The following is an 18,232-nucleotide window of genomic DNA, read 5'->3' on the forward strand; positions in this document are numbered from 1 at the left end:
CGTTTCTGACCTTATAAGAAAGCTTTTTGGAGAGGAAATTGTTGAACTCTTGGTATAGATGCAGAGAGAAAGAAAATGTCCTCCATCGGGTTAAACAGAGATCTATTTAGGGGTAATAATAAGGGACTGAAACTTCTGACCTCGAGCACTAAGCTTGTATGACTCCTAGTGACATTCAAAAAGTACATCCTCTATATGATCCAACACAAATCTATATGATGTGTTTCATAACTGTATATTTTATATATGTGTTTTCTGAGGTAAGAGAAATTTGTAAAATGCATACTTTTTAATAATAATCCAGTTGAATATGACAAGTATGTTTTTATTACTATTATATTGGTAAAAGTGCCAGAACACATAACATTACTGTTTCTTATCTTAATGTGAATGTCCGTAATTGCAGATGGTATGTTTACCATGTAAAATGTTTGGCCCATATAAATAACAGTAAATCTACCATGAATCCAATTTATAATAATATGAAAATATTAATTACGCGTCTTATTTACATCAGTTGATTTTATTTCTTTTAGTAAGGATTTTGTACACTTTAAAAATGCTAAGTTATTTTCAAACCCAAGCGTTGGGTCAGAAAGGACAAATCGGTAGCCGCTGGGTTAATCTAACCAAGAAAATATTGTATTTGACCCGACAATAGGTAAAAATGTAATCAATAAATACAAACCAAGTAATTGTATGCAAAAGGATAGTTAAAATAAAAATGTTTAAAACATATTATTTTTGTTTGCCTAAACTCATATAATTCTGTACGCAATGCACACATTTAGATTACTTGATCTACTTGAAAACAAACAGTCCCATCTTTGTACAGCAATAATCACTGAGCTCTTGGTAAATAAATTGGTAAATAAAATGCAGACATTGGGGGGTAAGAATTGAAAACTAGTTCAATCTGAACATGGTTTAAAAATGAGTCCTTTGTCGTGTTGGTCTTCAAAGGAGCTGGAGGGTCTGACTTTGAGCACTATGCAAGATTGTATGACTTTCCATCACATTGCACATTGTCTATAGTTTCATAACCATATATTTTCTAGAAAGCTTGACTTCTGCAATATATTTTTGGATCCTCCTGTGTACAAGTTATTGCTACTGCTTGGAAATTGTGTATAGTTTTGAGAGATATACAGAGCAATAAATCAAGCAAAGGCCAATAACTGCAGCAAAAAATATTTGATAGAATGTCTTATGGGGTTTTCTTCCTGACCTAATGATGTCGCCTTGAATTAACTGTTTATCTTTCTCTTCAAACAATTAGAAATCTTCCCAAAATCAAGCAAGTGAGCTTGAACAGCGTTTGTGTGTTGCTTGTTGTACTCCTACTGGGAAATGTATTTAGTTTTTTTTTTTTTAGTGGGGCTATTACGCACATTAGGAAAAATATGCTTTGGGTGGGTGGGTCAAGTAAAGCATTCAGGTAGGATAGTACTTGTAATATATGCACTCTTAAAAGTAAAGATGCTTAAAAGGTTTTTCAAAGCGATGTCATAGAAGAACCATTTTTGGTTCCTTAAAGGGACTGTAAGTAGGATGTTAAGTGTTTTATTAATCAAAATCAATGTCTTTATTCATAAATATGTCCTCGTTGGTGTCAAATGACCTGACTTCTCTTTGTAATCTTAGAATTTCTTCTCTTTACTTAAATTGAACGGGTAAGTCCAAGGTGGCTTCCATGTCCTTCCGCCATATTGAAAATCTATAATAGCAGAGAGGGACAAAAATCACTAGCCCAACAAAGCATTTCCACAACGCGTTTTCATTCAGAACACATGAACCAGCTGAAACAGACAAGGAGATCAGTGATTACATAAGGGCTACAGTAGATGTAACACGCATTTGGAAAAGCGAGGCGCTAGAGAGCACTATTCGTCTGAATGCAAAATACAATTTTACCACTAGATGGGGGTGAATTCTACTTACTGTCCCTTTAAATAACCATTCAGTCAAAGTTATTTCTTTCTGGGGACACACTGCGATTTTTACATCTTAAATTATTTTAAATCTATGGTATACCACAGACTCAGGGACAGTGTCAAGCAATTTTTACCAACATAATCCTCAGAACGCACACACAGAATGATTCAATGAAGTCGATATTCTTTCTCAGTACTCCTCATGTCATGTCTATGAGTGTCTTGTTTTAGCTATTAAAGGGGACATATAATAAAAATATGACTTTATCCATGTTTAAGTGCTATAATCGGGTCCCCAGTGCTTTTATCAATATAATATATAATTTTGGTAAACCATTCTCTGCAAGCATGTGAAAAAATAGGTCATTAAAATGTGGCTCCCCTTGTGTGATGTCAGAAGGGGATAATACCACCCCTTAATCTGCAATATCCAACCACAGCACTGCCATTTAGTGCAGATATCAGCTCATTTGCATTTAAAAGGACACACCTAAAACAATTTTAACATGTTATAATAAATTATCTATATGGTATTTTGAGCTAAAACTTCACATACCTACTCTGAGGACACCAAAGATTTATTTGACATGTTAAAAAAGTCCCCTTTAAAGCATGCAACATCCGGTTGAACCGTCCACGCTCTCATTGGCTATTCCAGTTGTTATGTGAAAGGCAGCACGTTCAAGAGTCGTGAATATTTACGATTTGGGTTGAGGGAGACTCCAGCGTGATCAGGTGCAGTAAAATAATCACAATGACACCACACACCTGAGTTTTTTTTTTTTTTTGCAAAAATACCATCTGCGGTAAATCACTAATCAGGTCACGCCCCCTCTTGATTGCAGTGGGCTTAAAATCTTCATGTGTGTGGCCAGCCTTATTTAAAAAGTGGGTGGGGGTATAATTAGAAAAATCTGATTATCTCTTCAAAATTGGGGGTAAAATATACAAATGTAAGAAAGGTATCAAACTTAAAACAGAATATAATCTTTTCATTGCCATAGCAGAGCCAATCAAATCTGTTGTACAGTAGATACTAAAGAAAATTCTAAAAGTTTCCACACCCCTGAACACAAGCAAAATTACTTATTTTTGCAAAAAAAACCTAGCAAACTTAATCTTGGGTCTGTTGATGGAGCTCAATCTATCATTTGTCTTTTTTGAATTAAGTCAAAGCCTGATGACTCTCCTGAGCGCTGGGTCTATGCCTAAATGTTTTGCGGTGTTTGACCACATTCTCATTTCCTATCCTAGCCCCTGCCGAGGAATCAATGCGGCAAAATACCGCAGGGTCTAATCTGTTTGAATGCTCGGTGCCTACAAATTGCCCATCCTGACTCAATGACGTATTTTAATAGCACATTCAGGCCTATTTATCTTACAATCCACTCTTCTCGTCATTCCAGAAAACGTGTAATTAACTAGACTTTTCAGAAAATCAAAATGAATGCATTTAGATATAGTGCGTGTGAAATTCAAGATGTGACAATAAATAAACCCGTCTGAGAATGTTTTGTTTATTAATTGATGTCACTTTGCATGTGAATAGATAATTGTGGCTCTCTGCATAGTTTGTCATCTCCATTAGCAGTCCATTAGTTTATAGCAGTAAAATGTGCTTGAGTATCGACAGGCCGTATGTATGGCGGAAAGTGTGCATGGTCTGAAGGTGACCGGGTTCTCCGAAGGGCCTTTGGTTGAAGTAATTAACCTCCTACTGCGAACCCTTCGATGCTCTTTCCATCCGGAGAAATTAAAGATATAAGATATAACAACAGAGCGATAAGAGACTTTATTTTATTGTAATTAAAATGAACCGTTTATATGATTGTATTGTATGACCCTGTATAAGAAAGTCATTTTTTATGTGATTTACATAGTCTACATTTTCAAAGATTGAAATCAATGTGGATGGATGCTCCTAATCTCATATTTGAGATTGAGACTTTTCACAGGCAGGGTCACATTTGAATGAAGACCATAATGGATGTGGAGACATTTATATAGTGTGTATGTGTATCCTGTATAAGACCTGAAAGTCTCAAGGCTTGAAATAAGTTGATCAAATTGCACACTATTTCCAAGTTTCACCGTAACACGTTTCTTTAGTTTAATCTCATCCGTCGCCTTTCAACTCCTTCCCTTTTTTCTCCAAAGAAGCACTAATGTTGCTTTAAGCAGAACTGTAGGTAGCCAAGCTAATTTCACCTAATTTCTCTTAGTGTTTACCTGCTGTTTGTGTTTGCCACTCACAGGTCTGCGATGCGGCACTCTCAGATCATAATGGCTGTTTCCTGCATCAAGACGCTCTCACTTCGCTAAGATAATTGCTATTATGGCTCACAATAGCCGTAATGGTGCTAACGCTCGTCGGGAAGAAATGATGCAGCTGATGATGGCCACTGGGTCTGTTATTAAAAAGAAAGGAGGCTGCTCCAATCAGCCGCAGACCGCCATTAGCCTAGCATGCCCATTCATCACTGTCACTCTGAATAGAGGCGGTCATGATGGGGGAGGAAGGGGATCGCCGTGGAGGGGGATGGGCGGAGAGGTGAGCGGTACCCAAGTCCCCGAGCCCGTCGTCTGGCTGCGTGTGCACTCTGACTCCCAGGCCTCTTGGGCCTGCTAATCTGCAGGCGGGGGGAGGACGTCGGAAGGGGGGAGGAGAGGTGCACGGCAGAGATAGCATATCGCCTCCTGCACGCGGTGCTCCGCGCAGACCGATCCCTCCGGCACGACCGTTTCCAATCGCCTTTCACGAGCTCTCTTCATCAGCGAATGAGAGAGAGAAAACCGATGCTCCATTCTCCGGTTTTCTTTTTGATGCGCGGCTCTTTTACCTACGTAAGGGTTATTTTTGAAGTTGCTTGGCTTGCTTTCTTGAGCTGTGAGCCAGCAGTTTATTCAATATTAAACATTTTAATCCATCCTTCATTTGAAGTGTTTCAGTCTCTTTAAGCCACACTTTAAGCATGCTATGTTTATTTAAGGACTCTAGGCCAATTCATTTCTGATAGATTTGTATTAGATTCGCAAGTTATTTACTGATACACAATGAATCCTGTGATGCTTAAATTTCAATCTTTTTCTCTGGAAATGTGTGTTTATTTTGTTTTCTCACCGGACGTTTGTCAATGTTGAGAAAATCAGCAATCAGGACAGCGCGCAAAACCTGGTCGGCCAGATTTCCACACAGTTTGAAATTTCCTGTAGTGCCTGCGGGCAATAGCAGGTGTTATAGAAGTGTGCATGCTAGAGGAACGTTGGAGACCTGGGGCTTCTTGTTGTAGACTTAAAACACGAAAGGGTGAAAGAGCTTTGGTCTTGTGTTGTGCGCTCGGCTTTAAGCTTTAAAGTCGAACTGTCAGAAGATTGCAATAGCAGATCACAGAGTTGTGTTGTTCTTTGTTTGCTTTTCATAAGGGAATGCTGTAACACTTCACGATAAGGTTTCATTTGCCAACATGAACGAACAATAAGAAAAAGATTTTCATTTATTTATTTACCATATGGTTTTTGTTCAACAAGCCTTACAAATGAGGGAATATTCAACATTTAGCCTCAACAGCATTTTTTAGTCATAGTTACATATACTGTGTTGTTTTACCCCATGGTTGGGTAAAATATGGACAAACACAACCAATGAGGCTTTGTTTGTACAACGATTGTACTGAAAACTTAAGTTTTTCCTTTGTGTTTGTGAACAATTTCACATGTAAAGGACAACGTTGTCTAAACAATCTGCCTTTACAGGGTAAAGTGAAAAAAACTAAAAATGCTGTATAATGCATGCCAGGCCAATGGGTGGCGATGTCACTTAACACTGCCAAAGGCCCTTTTCACTTGGTGCTAAAAAGCTTGTAATCATAGGGTAACTCTTTTTAGTGCTATACAGTATAATACCCATAGGTTCACAATGGGCGTAAGCGTTAACGCTTCCCATTCACTTTTAACGGGTGACCTCAAGCGTTGCCGAACTGAATTGTGGATACGCTGGTGACGCGTCACTGCCGTTGAACATTTATCAACTTTTCAAGCGGCAATGTGTGTGTCAGCCAATCAGATCGCCTTATGCAAATAACTTAGGCAAAGCCAGCCAATTACGTCAATTACGCTTCAGACAAGCCTTCCATCAAGCGTTAACGCTTCTGTCTCGTGTGAATGTACCGATACAGCACATATGAAGAACCATATGGGGTGATATAGCACCACTATAGCATCACTTTTGGTTCTACAGAGCACAATACGGTTCTACACAGGTGCACCCAAAATGGTTCCCCATGATTACGAGCCAGTGAATCACTTTAAGTGCTATTTGACATGTAAGGAAATGATAAAGGAGCAGCTTGCGGAAAGAAAACTTCAAACAAACAACATGGCGAAAGCCGCTGACAGTTTTGTATGGTTTGTTATTTTAACTTTTTAGCAACACAATCATAGTCCGCCATTGTTGTGTGTGCAGGTGAAAATGCACATGCCTGTAGACGGAAGAATTAACACGCATGCACTTGACGTCATCGCTTTCACAGATTGCCGTTTTTGCCATTTACATGGAAACGACAAAGACGGCGTTTTCAAAAACGTGAACACATTTTCAAATGTTCGCGTATTCGTGACCCCAAAATGGTGTTGTTGTGACAACTAACTTTTTTATTTTCAGTTGAAAATGTTGTCATGTAAACGGCAGTGTAAAATAAATTTTAGAGTATAAAATAAAACAATAAATACATTTAAAGAGCACCTATTTCATTGCAAAAAACAACGTTATTTTGTGTATTTGGTATAATACAATGTGTTCGAGTGGTTTATGGTTAAAAAACATTATTTTCCACACACCGTACATTTTTGTAACTCCAGATTTCACTCTTTTCCTGAAATGCACAGATTTGAAAAGCGCTGTGTCTCTGATTGACCAGCTAATCTGCACGTTGTGATTGGCCTGAATACCTCAGACGTCAACCGGATACGTGACGCTCCTTACCATGTTTGAAAGATTCAGTTGCTAACAGGAGTTAACTTACAAGCTGTGAGTCCGTAGCGGGAAGAATTATGATAATGTCGGTCTTGTCTACATCACCAATACTAGGAAGTAAACTGTTGCCTACAATCCGTGTGTTCGTTGTAGTCCAAGAAAAGAGATATACGTTGGAGACGATAACTCGCATCATCGTTTACTTTGGGGTATGTACCTTTATCGTTAACCATAGTGTTAACATGTACTACTACACACTTACACAACAAAGGAAATGTAAAAACGTGAATCGGACAATTAGGTGCTCTTTAATTAAAAAAATTTGAAATATACCTTGTATCTTTTAACATTACACTCTAAAATTGTTTGGGTTGCATTAACCCATTTTTGTTGAAAATATGGACAAACCCAACGGTTTGGTTTAAAATAATCTTGAAAATGTCCATATCTGAGGCAACCAAGGGTTGAAACAACCCAGCTTTGGGATGAAACAACCCAGAATAGGCTTATTTACAACCCAACAGTTGGGTTTGTCCATATTTTACCCAACCATTTGGTTAAAACAGCCTTGCAGTCTAATTAATGCACTCTAAAATGATTAACTGTAGCTATTTGTATTCACTACATTAACCAAGTTTGGGAAATGCTGAAAAACATACTATGCAAAATGCAACCTGACCTTACAAATTTCCGTGAAATAGTCACGCATTATTTTGCTCAGGTTTTTGTGGCATTGTCACGTATTTCCACCATTTTACATGCCCATGCCATGCAATGCATTTCTTTTCCGTGTCATGTATTGTTTACTCAGCTGTTTTTCCCATTTTTAAACAATTGTTGCTTCGGTTTGGGGTTAGATTTGCTGTTTGCGTTAGGATGTCACTTTAAGTATTGGTTCACACAATTTTTTCGTATGCTTTTTAAACCATTGTCGCCTGACATTAGGGTTAGAGTTGGGTTTGGATGTCATTTTATGTAATAGAAAGTTGTTCTAACTCCAAACCGAAGTGACAATTGTAAGAAAATAGGAAAAACAGTTGAGCAACCATGTGTGGCATGGGCACATGAAATGCGTGGCATGGGCACGTAAAATGGTGGAAATACATGACCATGCCACGAAAATTTCACATATTTTGTGAGATCAGCCTTGCCAAAATACATTGCTCATTGTCAGTTTATGTTATTTGATGTTAACAAATGAAACCTTATTATAGGGTGTTACGGGAATGCTGTTGACTAATAGCTGGCTGGCCGGTTTCACTACTGGGACTCTGCCTGAAGTGCTGTTGGGTGTTTTGACCACATTTTCCTCATTCATTACAGTCACCGCAGAGTAATCAATGACTTTCTCTGGCTACATTGGGCCTGGGTTTTTTTGTTACTTCCTGTGGACATCAGGACAGCTCAGCATGTTCACTGAGATAGAGTATTGTGATATTGTAAATGAGACATGTTTCTTTATTTGAGCACATTTGTGCTTGGTGATTTTTAAAAATAATTGTGCATTACTTTGCATTATTGGCATTCGTTTGAATAAGCAAGAGTTGATATAGTAAAGAACTGATGGTGGTTTACTGAGAGCAGAGCTAGAAAACGTCAAGGGGACCTGATGAAGGAATGTTAAAGAAATGAAGATGGTTGTAAATGAGTATAGCCCAGCTTGCAGGATCTTCCCAGCGAGAGGGAGGCAAGATCACGCTGCTAGCCTGAATTTTCAAGCAGTGGATCACTCAATACTCCATCTATTATAGATTAATACGTCTCGCTACTGTATGTAACTAGCTATCTTGCTAGAGATGAGAGAGCAGATACTGGCTAAAAAGAGCATTCATTATATTATACAGATCAGATTTAAGATTGGTTCCACCGAGTGATGGATTTTGTGCCAATGTTTTAGGTCATGGAGATGTGAAGATGATATTTAAAGTAATTCAGGTCCGAATGTGGAATATGTGTTTTTAACAAGTACAGGATTTTATTTGAGGTCTGTAAAGGTATTTTTTAAATGAGCTGTTTTCAAATACTCACTTTAATTCAGTTCCTTTGATTGTTGGTTTTAAATCCAAAACACGTTTCCATGGAGTTTAAAGTGACTGTAAGAAAAGATACCCATTAATTATGATGACTTAAATACTAATTCATTTGTTTGACAGTTCAAGTTGGCTTTTCTTTAAGGATCTCTACATATTTAATATAATATTTATAGCTGTGGTGAAATAGAGCATTACTAACTCGCCAAGCGTTGCGGAGGAATGGCATAGGATGCCCAAGAGCGCAAATGCCAGCACAGATAAAGACTTGCCCATGATTAGCCTCATTATTCCGACAGATTTTTCGGCTTTACCAAAAGGGCTCCTAGGCAGCCTAGTTACTCATCCTAAACCCGGACAGAAGAGTTGAAGAGCAGAAATGTTTGCTTCAGGGTTGGTACTGTCATGGCGCGGTCGTATTAGACCCTATGTGTTCAACCATTTTTATTATGTTGTAAATGTTGGATTCACGTGTCAGTGATTTGGTTATTCATGAAAATGGGCTTTTAAGAGAGCAGCCACTTTGGTTAATAACGTTTCAGATTGTTTTCAAACACCCACAGAGTTATTTTGGCGTAAACTTTTCTTTGCGTCCTTTTGGAAAATGTACTTTAGGGACAGCGTCTATGAGGCTGTTTACACTTGGCATTAACATGCGTTTTCATCGATCGGATCACAAGTGGACGAGAGAGACACATTACGTTTACACCTGGTATTTAAATCCGTCTCTTTTGTCCACTTTCGACCGCATCTGTCCTGAATACTGTGAGGGGGTGGTATGTGAGACGGTGGGCGAGTCTCTCTGCTGTCATTCAAACCCGAGCGGGAGTAATTATGAGTTTATATGGATGCAAACTAATATTATGTCGGAGTCCACTGCTTGTTTAGCAAGTATACGTGCTGCATATTGTTTTGTACGTTTATATGTTGGAGCTTTCTCTGAATTTTCAGCGCAATTGATGAAATAGGATCGCGCAACTTTCACGCTTTCAAAACGAAACTATGGAGAACACCCGCAGTAGTTTTATCAATGAAAGACTAAAAAATAGCGCTGTTCACCGTATGTTAACGCCAGAAGTAAAAAAAGACGTAAAATTTGTGTTTAATACCTCAGATTAGATAAATGGGCGGAGAGAAGGCGGTCGCGTGTGGCTGTTCGAACGCATTCAACCACATTGCGTTCCGCAACTCCAAAGCGATCCGATCGAAAGTGGTTTCGACTACCTCTGAATGTGGTTGAAAGTGGTCGAAAGTGGACAAGCTCAAAACGTTTTGAACACCGTTTACACCTGGCATTAACGTCGTCCACTTGTGATCCGATCGACGAAAACGCATGTTAATGCCAAGTGTAAACAGCCTCTATAAGCACAAGGGTTTCCCTAACCATAGGTTCTAGACTTTGTTACCCCCACACCCTACCAATGTGACAGAATTTAAATGAAAAAAAAAAATGGGCCTGTTACAGGAAGCATATTGCATCATTATGGATATCATGCATTTTAAAGCAGCACTAAAGAATTTTTTTACCTTAAAATAACGTTTCCAAAAAAGTCGTTCATCCACTCGAAACAGGGTGAACTGCACCTTCACATTTGCCTTGCAGCCCTCTATCGGCCAAAACCGCACTAAAGAAGTTTGCAACCGTCGGGTCGTGGTCCTGTAGTTCGAGTGAAAACTACAAAAACTACAGTATTTACGACAGTGGTAATGAACAATTACGCTTCTAACCTGTAGGTGGAGCAAAGAGCAAAAACTCTTTAGTGTTGCTTTAAGCACTACTGCCCAAATTTTTTTGGGCTTATAATTTTATGCGTATCCTTCCACACTTGTATAGTCATATTTGAATGTCTTCAAAAATTACCTTTTCAGAATCATCATTTTTTCTGGTTTGTATGCACAATTTTGAATAATGTGGGTTGGGCAAATGAAAGAACCAGCATGGCACATGTTACTGGAATAAGGGGGGTGGGGGTGTTTTCTAATGCACCCTGTACTCGCTCACCCCTCCGTTGTTTCTTTCTCCACCAACCTCTTGGGCTAGGCAAAAGCGTGCCGCGTGCGGCGTGCCACGCTTAGATTTGAGTCATTAATATTCTGTCTTGACTCATTGTCTTTGCCTGCTGACATTTACATTTAGATTGTTTATCTGACTGTGGGGGGTGTCCGACCATTAATGAATATGCTTCTGTTGTTCCAGAAAGGCGGCAATTACTGGCTCTGTGTTAAAATAATGAAAGTGGAGAGATGTGGTAGGTGGGCATTAGCTACGGCAGAGAAAAGGCCTCAGTACGGTTGTTCTTTTTTGCCCTATTGCAGTGAGGGAAGAGAAACAGAGTGGCCTTTGAGACGGTTGCCCATGTCCCGGTCTCTTGGTTAGCTATAATGAGGGTTTGCAGCTTTTATCTGCCATGCTTCTGTATATAGTGCATGCTTGCATTGTGTTTTAATAGAGTCCAATAAAATGGAACCAAACTAGCTCCTGTTTCACAAAAAAATAAAAAGGTTTTTCACAGCGATGCCATAGAAGAACCATTTTTAGTTCCCCAAAGAACCACTGAGTCAAAGAGTTTAAAAGTTTCTTACCTTTTAATAGTCTCAAAATCATTTTTTCTAATAAAAGGAAGCAAATCTTCAGATGCTGAAGGTTCTTTATGGAACCATACAGCTAAAATGGTTCTTCTAAGGCATTGTGTAGCACATTTATTTTGTAGATTGTGAGAATGTAGTTCTTAAGGTTTTTTTATATTTAATTTTTTCAAATAATCATTTTTTTCATGGTTTTCACATCAAACACTACACTTCATAAAAGTTTTTTTTGTCTGGTTGTCTGGTTTTATAAAGAACCTGTAAAGGATTAGTCAATTTTTAAAAAAAAATCCAGATTATTTACTCACCATGTCATCCAAAATGTTGATGTCTGTCTTTGTTCAGTAGAGAAGTAATTATGTTTTTTTTTTTGAGAAAAACATTCCAGGATTTTTCTCATTTTAATGGACTTTAATGGACCCCAACACTTAACAGTTTTAATGCAGTTTAAATTGCAGTTTCAAAGGACTCTAAAAAATCCCAAACGAGGCATAAGGGTCTTATCTAGCTAAACGATTGTCATTTTTGGCAAGAAAAATAAAAAATATGCACTTTTAAACCTCAACTTCTCGTCTTCCTCCGTTCGTGCGACCCACCAGCGCAACCTCACGTAATACGTCATCACGTCAAGAGGTCACGGACGACGTATCAAAACTACACCCCAGTGTTTACAAGTGTGGAGAAAGAGGACCGTTCCGACGTTGTATATCGAATGATACTAATTCATGTCTTTGTGTCAGTTTATTGTTTAAAATGGTCCACAAATGTGCGTTTCATATATGTAACACGTGACCTTTCCACGTCATTACGTAATTACGTGAGGTCTCGCTGGCACGTCACACAGCTGGAGGAAGAAGAGAAGTTGTGGTTTAAAAGTGCATATTTTTTATTTTTCTTGCCAAAAATGACAATCGTTTCGCTAGATAAGACACTTATGCCTTGTTTAAGATCGTTTAGAGTCCTTTGAAACTGCAATTTTTAACTGCATTTAAACTGTTAAGTGTTGGGGTCCATTAAAGTCCATTAAAATGAGAAAAATCCTGGAATTTTTTCCTTAAAAAACATAATTTCTTTTCAACTGAACAAAGAAAGATATCAACATTTTGGATGACATGGTGGTGAGTAAATTATCTGGATTTTTTTCTAAGAAAATGGACTAATCCTTTTAAGGCGGGGTGCATGATCTCTGACTGTTGACATTTGAAATCAGCTAAACAAGCACGCCCCTACCCCAGTACAATCTGGACGTTCTTTTGATAGACACGCCCAACACATACACAACCCAGGCAACAATTTCAAAGTGTTTTTCACAAATCATGCACCCCGCCTTTAACATCCACAGATCTTTTTTTATTATATACAAGATTATTTGTGGTGGGAAAAGGTTCTTTTGATTATAAAAAAATAAGAAAAAAATGGTTCTTTTTAGGTTTTATAGGGAACCAGAAGTGCTTTTTCAATAGCATTGCTGTTAAAAACCTTTATTTTTAAGGCTGTATCTTGATGCCCCCAAAACTCAGACACCGTTCAAACACCAGGTTTAACACAACCGAATCAAGGTACAAAAGCTTCTTAAAAAGTTCACCTTTGCACCTAAACAGTGCATATTTGTACCTCGAGGTACATTTTGATTCCTCAGAAGTACATCTCTACCTAAATGGTGCATACCCTGTATTAGGACCTTTCCAGAGGATACTGTGCCAGTGACAGCTTTTGTACTATTTCCACTATTCCTTCTTCCTTTTTTTAGACAAACTCCATTATTTTCTTTACAATCTCGGCCTCCATGCATCTGTCATTCCAAACATCTACTCAGAGAGTCAGTGGGAGCTGAGTGCTTTGGATTCAACATGATGGAATGGGTTGAGCTATAACCGTAGACTGTAGCGTTGAAATACAGCTGAGTTGAGTGCTGGCCATTAGAGAGCAGAAGCATGGTGAGAGGGTAATAGATTGCTCTCTAACTCAGCGTGGGCAGTGACCTGGTCACTCTTCTCACGCTAAAAGTCAAAAGTGCAGCCAGCGATCCACCCCTCAACCCTTGCCGTTAATTCTTGCGAGGTTTTCAGAGCTACTTTCTTGGCATGATGTCCTGCAGATCAATACGTCTATACCGTTCCATCTCATATAGGCCTGAGCAACATATGGTGCATGTTCAGAGCGGCTTAGCCACTGGCTATTTTCTTTTTTAACTATGGGAGCCTTTACTGTACTGTATGTACCAGGGCTTGGTTTTCATAAAAACTATAGATTTCAACTTTTTGACTGTTTGGTGTATGAAGGTCATAGTAAAACAAGAATTTTTTTGCAATACATATAATATTAATTCTTTTGGCTATTAAAATGCATTTCTTGTATATATTTTATTGCTTTCCTCTTGTCCCAATGCAAGAATCTGAATAATTTATTGTGTTTATATATTAAATGCTACTGTTCACAAAAATGCACTGAATGCTACAATACTGTACATCGTTTTGAATGTAATGGAATTAGATATTACATTTTAGTGGAAATGCTCAGGGTGTTTTAAAGAGCACCTATTTTCCGTTTATGTTTTTACATTTCCTTTGGTGTGTAAGTGTGTATTAGTAAATGTTAACGGTATGCAAAAGGTACAAACCCCAAAGTAAACAATGACACAAGTTATCGTCTACAATGTAAATCTCTTTTCTTGGACTACAACAAACACACGGATTTTTAAGCAACCGAATTTTTCAAACTCGGTAAGGAGCGTTATGTTTCCGGATGACGTCAGAGGTATTCAGGCCAATCACAAAGTACAGATTAGCTGGCCAGTCAGGGACAGAGAGCTTTTCAAATCTGCATGTTTCAGGAAGAGAGTGAACAAATTGTATTATAGACAGTTTCAGCAGTAACAAGATAAACAAGCGGCTTTCGTGGTCATCACGTAACTTCCGGTAAACTCCGTGAAGAATAAATAACAACAAAGTCCTTTTAAAGTAGTTTATTTATATAACAAGCAAAATAAACAATACATAGATAACATAGGAACGCAAAACGACGAGGTATTTGTTTAAGAGTTCAGTATCAGCAACTAGTCAGACCATTAAACAAACAGAAACCGGAAGTATAGCTCAGACCAGACGCTTATCGCGTCACCACACATGCGCCCGATGAAATGGTCTATACAGAGCCCCTAACGTGACATTGGAGTAAAAAAATCTCACGTGAAACTTTCATGTGCTCATGCAAAACCTTCATGTGCAGAATTTTTGTAGTGTAGTTTCGCGTGCTCGCATGAAACTTTTGTGCGATGAAAGCGATAGTTTCAGGTGCGCACGCGAAACTAAACGTGATAGTTTCACGTAGGCACGCGAAACTAAATGCGATAGTTTCACGTGGGCACGCGAAATCTAAACGCGATAGTTTTACGTGGGCGCGCGAAACTAAACGTGAGTATCATGTGCGCACGCGATAGTTTCACATGAAACTAACGTGCGCACATGAAACTAAACTTTAAAAAAAATTCTGCACATGAAAGTTTCACATGAGCACATGAAACTAAACTTAAGATTTTTTATTCCAATGTCACCTTAGGGGCTCGGTATTATTATACCAAGTACACAAAATAACTTTGTTTTTTAGCAATGAAATAGGTGCTCTTTAAGTGAAATGTCAAAATGTCCTACAATTCATTTATTTACACCAGGGGTACACAAACTTGGGCCTGGAGGGCTAAACTTTGCTTAACACTGGCCCTGACATACACTGTTGCTGTATATGTATACTGTGCACCATATGCACATTTTACAATTTTGTATATTGATACTAATAAATTATAAACAAATATGGATACTTTATTGTATACTGTGCACCACACTGTAAAAAAGATTAGTTTTACTTTAAAAAAAAAAAAGATACATGGACTTACAAATATTAACTTAAAAATATTAGTAAAGATAACAATTTTTCAACTAATATTTTTTATTTTTCAAGAACTCAAGTAGATAATTAACTTTTTTAAGTTGAACCAACAAATCATTTTTCACAGTGCATATGGAAATTTGGTAGAAAATGAACAAACAATCACCCTAATAAGTGACCCTAATAAGTACTTTTAAGCTTAAAATCATCCTACATAATGTAAGCATACAACCTTGAAATCTTTAATATTGACTGAGTATTAAGAGCATGTTAAAGATTGAAATCAAACTTTGATGCTCCAAATTTCATATTTGAGATTATGAGACTTTAACCTGGATTTACATCACCCTTTCATTTCGATTGGGTAACAGAAATGTGTTTACCCGGTTCATCTTAAATAACTGCAATCCTGATGAAGTGTTTTTATCCTCAAAGCAGTTTACTGTACAGTTTGAAAGTTAACAGTGCGCTACTATTCATTTATACTTGTTGTCTAATCCTGGTCTACGCTAAGTATACCAATAATAAAACAGCTTTGCATTTGCCAAATGAGAAAGATGTATACGCTTATACTTTAGTCCATGGTAGTGTTGAACAGCATAGTGCTAAAACAGATCAGCACTGACACTCAGACTGTAAAAAATGATTTAATGAAGTCTATTATAATGCTTCTGCTCAGTCCACTTACAAAGATTAAATTAAATCTCTGGCTTCCACAGAAAGCCTGTCCATTCACAGTGTTATCTGAGTACCATTAAAATCCTCAAATGGAGAGGTTTACTGTGCCAAATGAAGATTTTCACTCTGTTTTGCCATCAGTTTGGTTATTTTGTTCATCTTTTATGTATTTAATGCAGGAAGGCCTTTTTAAAACACACCACTGACCTTGGTCGCAGGCATGTTTTATAGATAACTGCATGTATAGACTGCAGCACATGGAGGATATGATTATGCAATGGCGGAGAATAGACTTGACTTTTTTCCATTTAAACCAATTACAATTAATTGTTCTTGAGAACTGGATACTGCAAATCATAATGGATTGTTATTTGTGGACACTTTTCCCACAATTTAAAGCAGTTAATTTCTTAATTTGAGCCCTGAGTGAGTTAGAGAGCCGCTACATGCCATGGCTGTAGGTCTCCCATCAATCTGAATGTATTGGCATGCACTGCTGCCATGGCAACATACTCATACAGTACATGCATTTATGCGCTGATGAACCGCATGACTGCGCCCAGATGTTGAACTCCGTACCCTCCATCTATTCTAACCCACGCTGCGGTTCTCCTGCGCCACGGCCCATCTGTATCCCTGTCACATGCTGAATCGACGCATTGACATACATTAATCCAGCCAGGTGACATTTACTTCCTCTCAGAGGGCATGTTCCCAGAGGAAATGTGAGAGGCGGAGCCCTCTAAAAATAATTCAGATGAAAGAATAATCATTGGTTTGAAAATTATGATGATGCAATATTATGAAACGTAAGATAAAATAGTGTGTAAATCATTGTGCCGCACTAATGGCCGTCTATTATGCTTGAAAATTGACATATAAAAGTACTAAAAATGGACCCATTCAAACTCGCCCATTCAGACATCACACATCGGTTGTCAGCTAGCACTCAGCTTTGTTAAGTTAAATTAAAACAAAATACAATTTTAGCTACGCACTGCAGCCCTTCGTGCTTTTTTAGAATTTGATGGCTAATTATTAGAAGTAACGAAAAAAGCTACACAAAATTTTCTGTATCATTATAGTTATTATTTTTTTAAAGGTGCATTGTGTAACTTTTAGAAGGATCTTTTGACGGAAATGCAATATAATATACATAACTATTTTATCTGTGGTGTATAAAGACTTTACATAATGAACTGTATTGTTTAAATTACCTTAGAATGAGACATCTTTATCTTCATACATCACGGGAGACGTAAATTTTGTGCCGCCGTGTTTAACCCTAAATGTACAAATTGTTTTGTAGAGCGTGTTTTGTCACTACGCTGTCTCAGACCATTATGTATTTGTCCTGTGGTGGCTACTGTAGCTTCTCTATGCATTTTGAAAGGGAGGGGTGAGCTGTGGAATGAGCCGTTGGTTGTAATTCACAGTCTCACCGCTAGATGCTGCTAAAACATCTACACACTGGAGCTTTAAAGGGACACTCCACTTTTTTTGAAAATATGCTCATTTTCCAGCTCCCTTAAACATTAAACATTAAACATTTATTTTTACCGTTTTGGAATCCATTCAGATGATCGCCGGGTCTGGCGCTAGCACTTTTAGCATAGCTTAGCACAATACATTGAATCTGATTAGACCATTAGCATCGCGCTGAAAAATAACCAAAAAGTTTTGATATTTTTCCTATTTAAAACTTTTGCAGCAGCAAAAAATTGTCCCCTTAGTAGTTTTCAATGGCAGGGGACTATTTGCGGGCAGTGCGTAATATCATTGCACCACCTGCAGCCATGTTACGGCAGCAAAGTCCTTGATTATTACACCAGAATGAGAGTATAGTTCCTAGCCATATCTGCCTAGAAAATCACAACTTTAATTTTCTGTAGGTCTTAGTACACGATGTAACTACAGAAGAGTCAAGTTTTAAATAGGAAAAATATTGACTCTTTGGTTATTTTTTTGTGCAATGCTAATGGTCTAATCAGATTCAATGGATTGTGCTAAGCTATGCTAAAAGCGGAACCGCCAGACCCGGAGATCAGCTGAATGGATTGCCAAAAAGGTAAAAATCTAATGTTTAATTTTAGGGGAGCTGGAAAATTATTTTTTTTTTAAATAAAATAAATGTTAATATAATAATA

General features: G+C 37.9%; 1 protein-coding gene across 4 annotated transcripts in view; it reads left to right on the forward strand.

Annotated features, from left to right (window-relative positions):
* The window catches only part of msraa (methionine sulfoxide reductase Aa), a 96,884-nt gene that overhangs the window by 35,174 nt on the left and 43,478 nt on the right, over positions 1-18,232 (forward strand). The window lies entirely within an intron of this gene.

This window comes from Paramisgurnus dabryanus, chromosome 12 (assembly GCF_030506205.2).
Source record: "Paramisgurnus dabryanus chromosome 12, PD_genome_1.1, whole genome shotgun sequence".
Classification (NCBI taxonomy): domain Eukaryota; kingdom Metazoa; phylum Chordata; class Actinopteri; order Cypriniformes; family Cobitidae; genus Paramisgurnus; species Paramisgurnus dabryanus.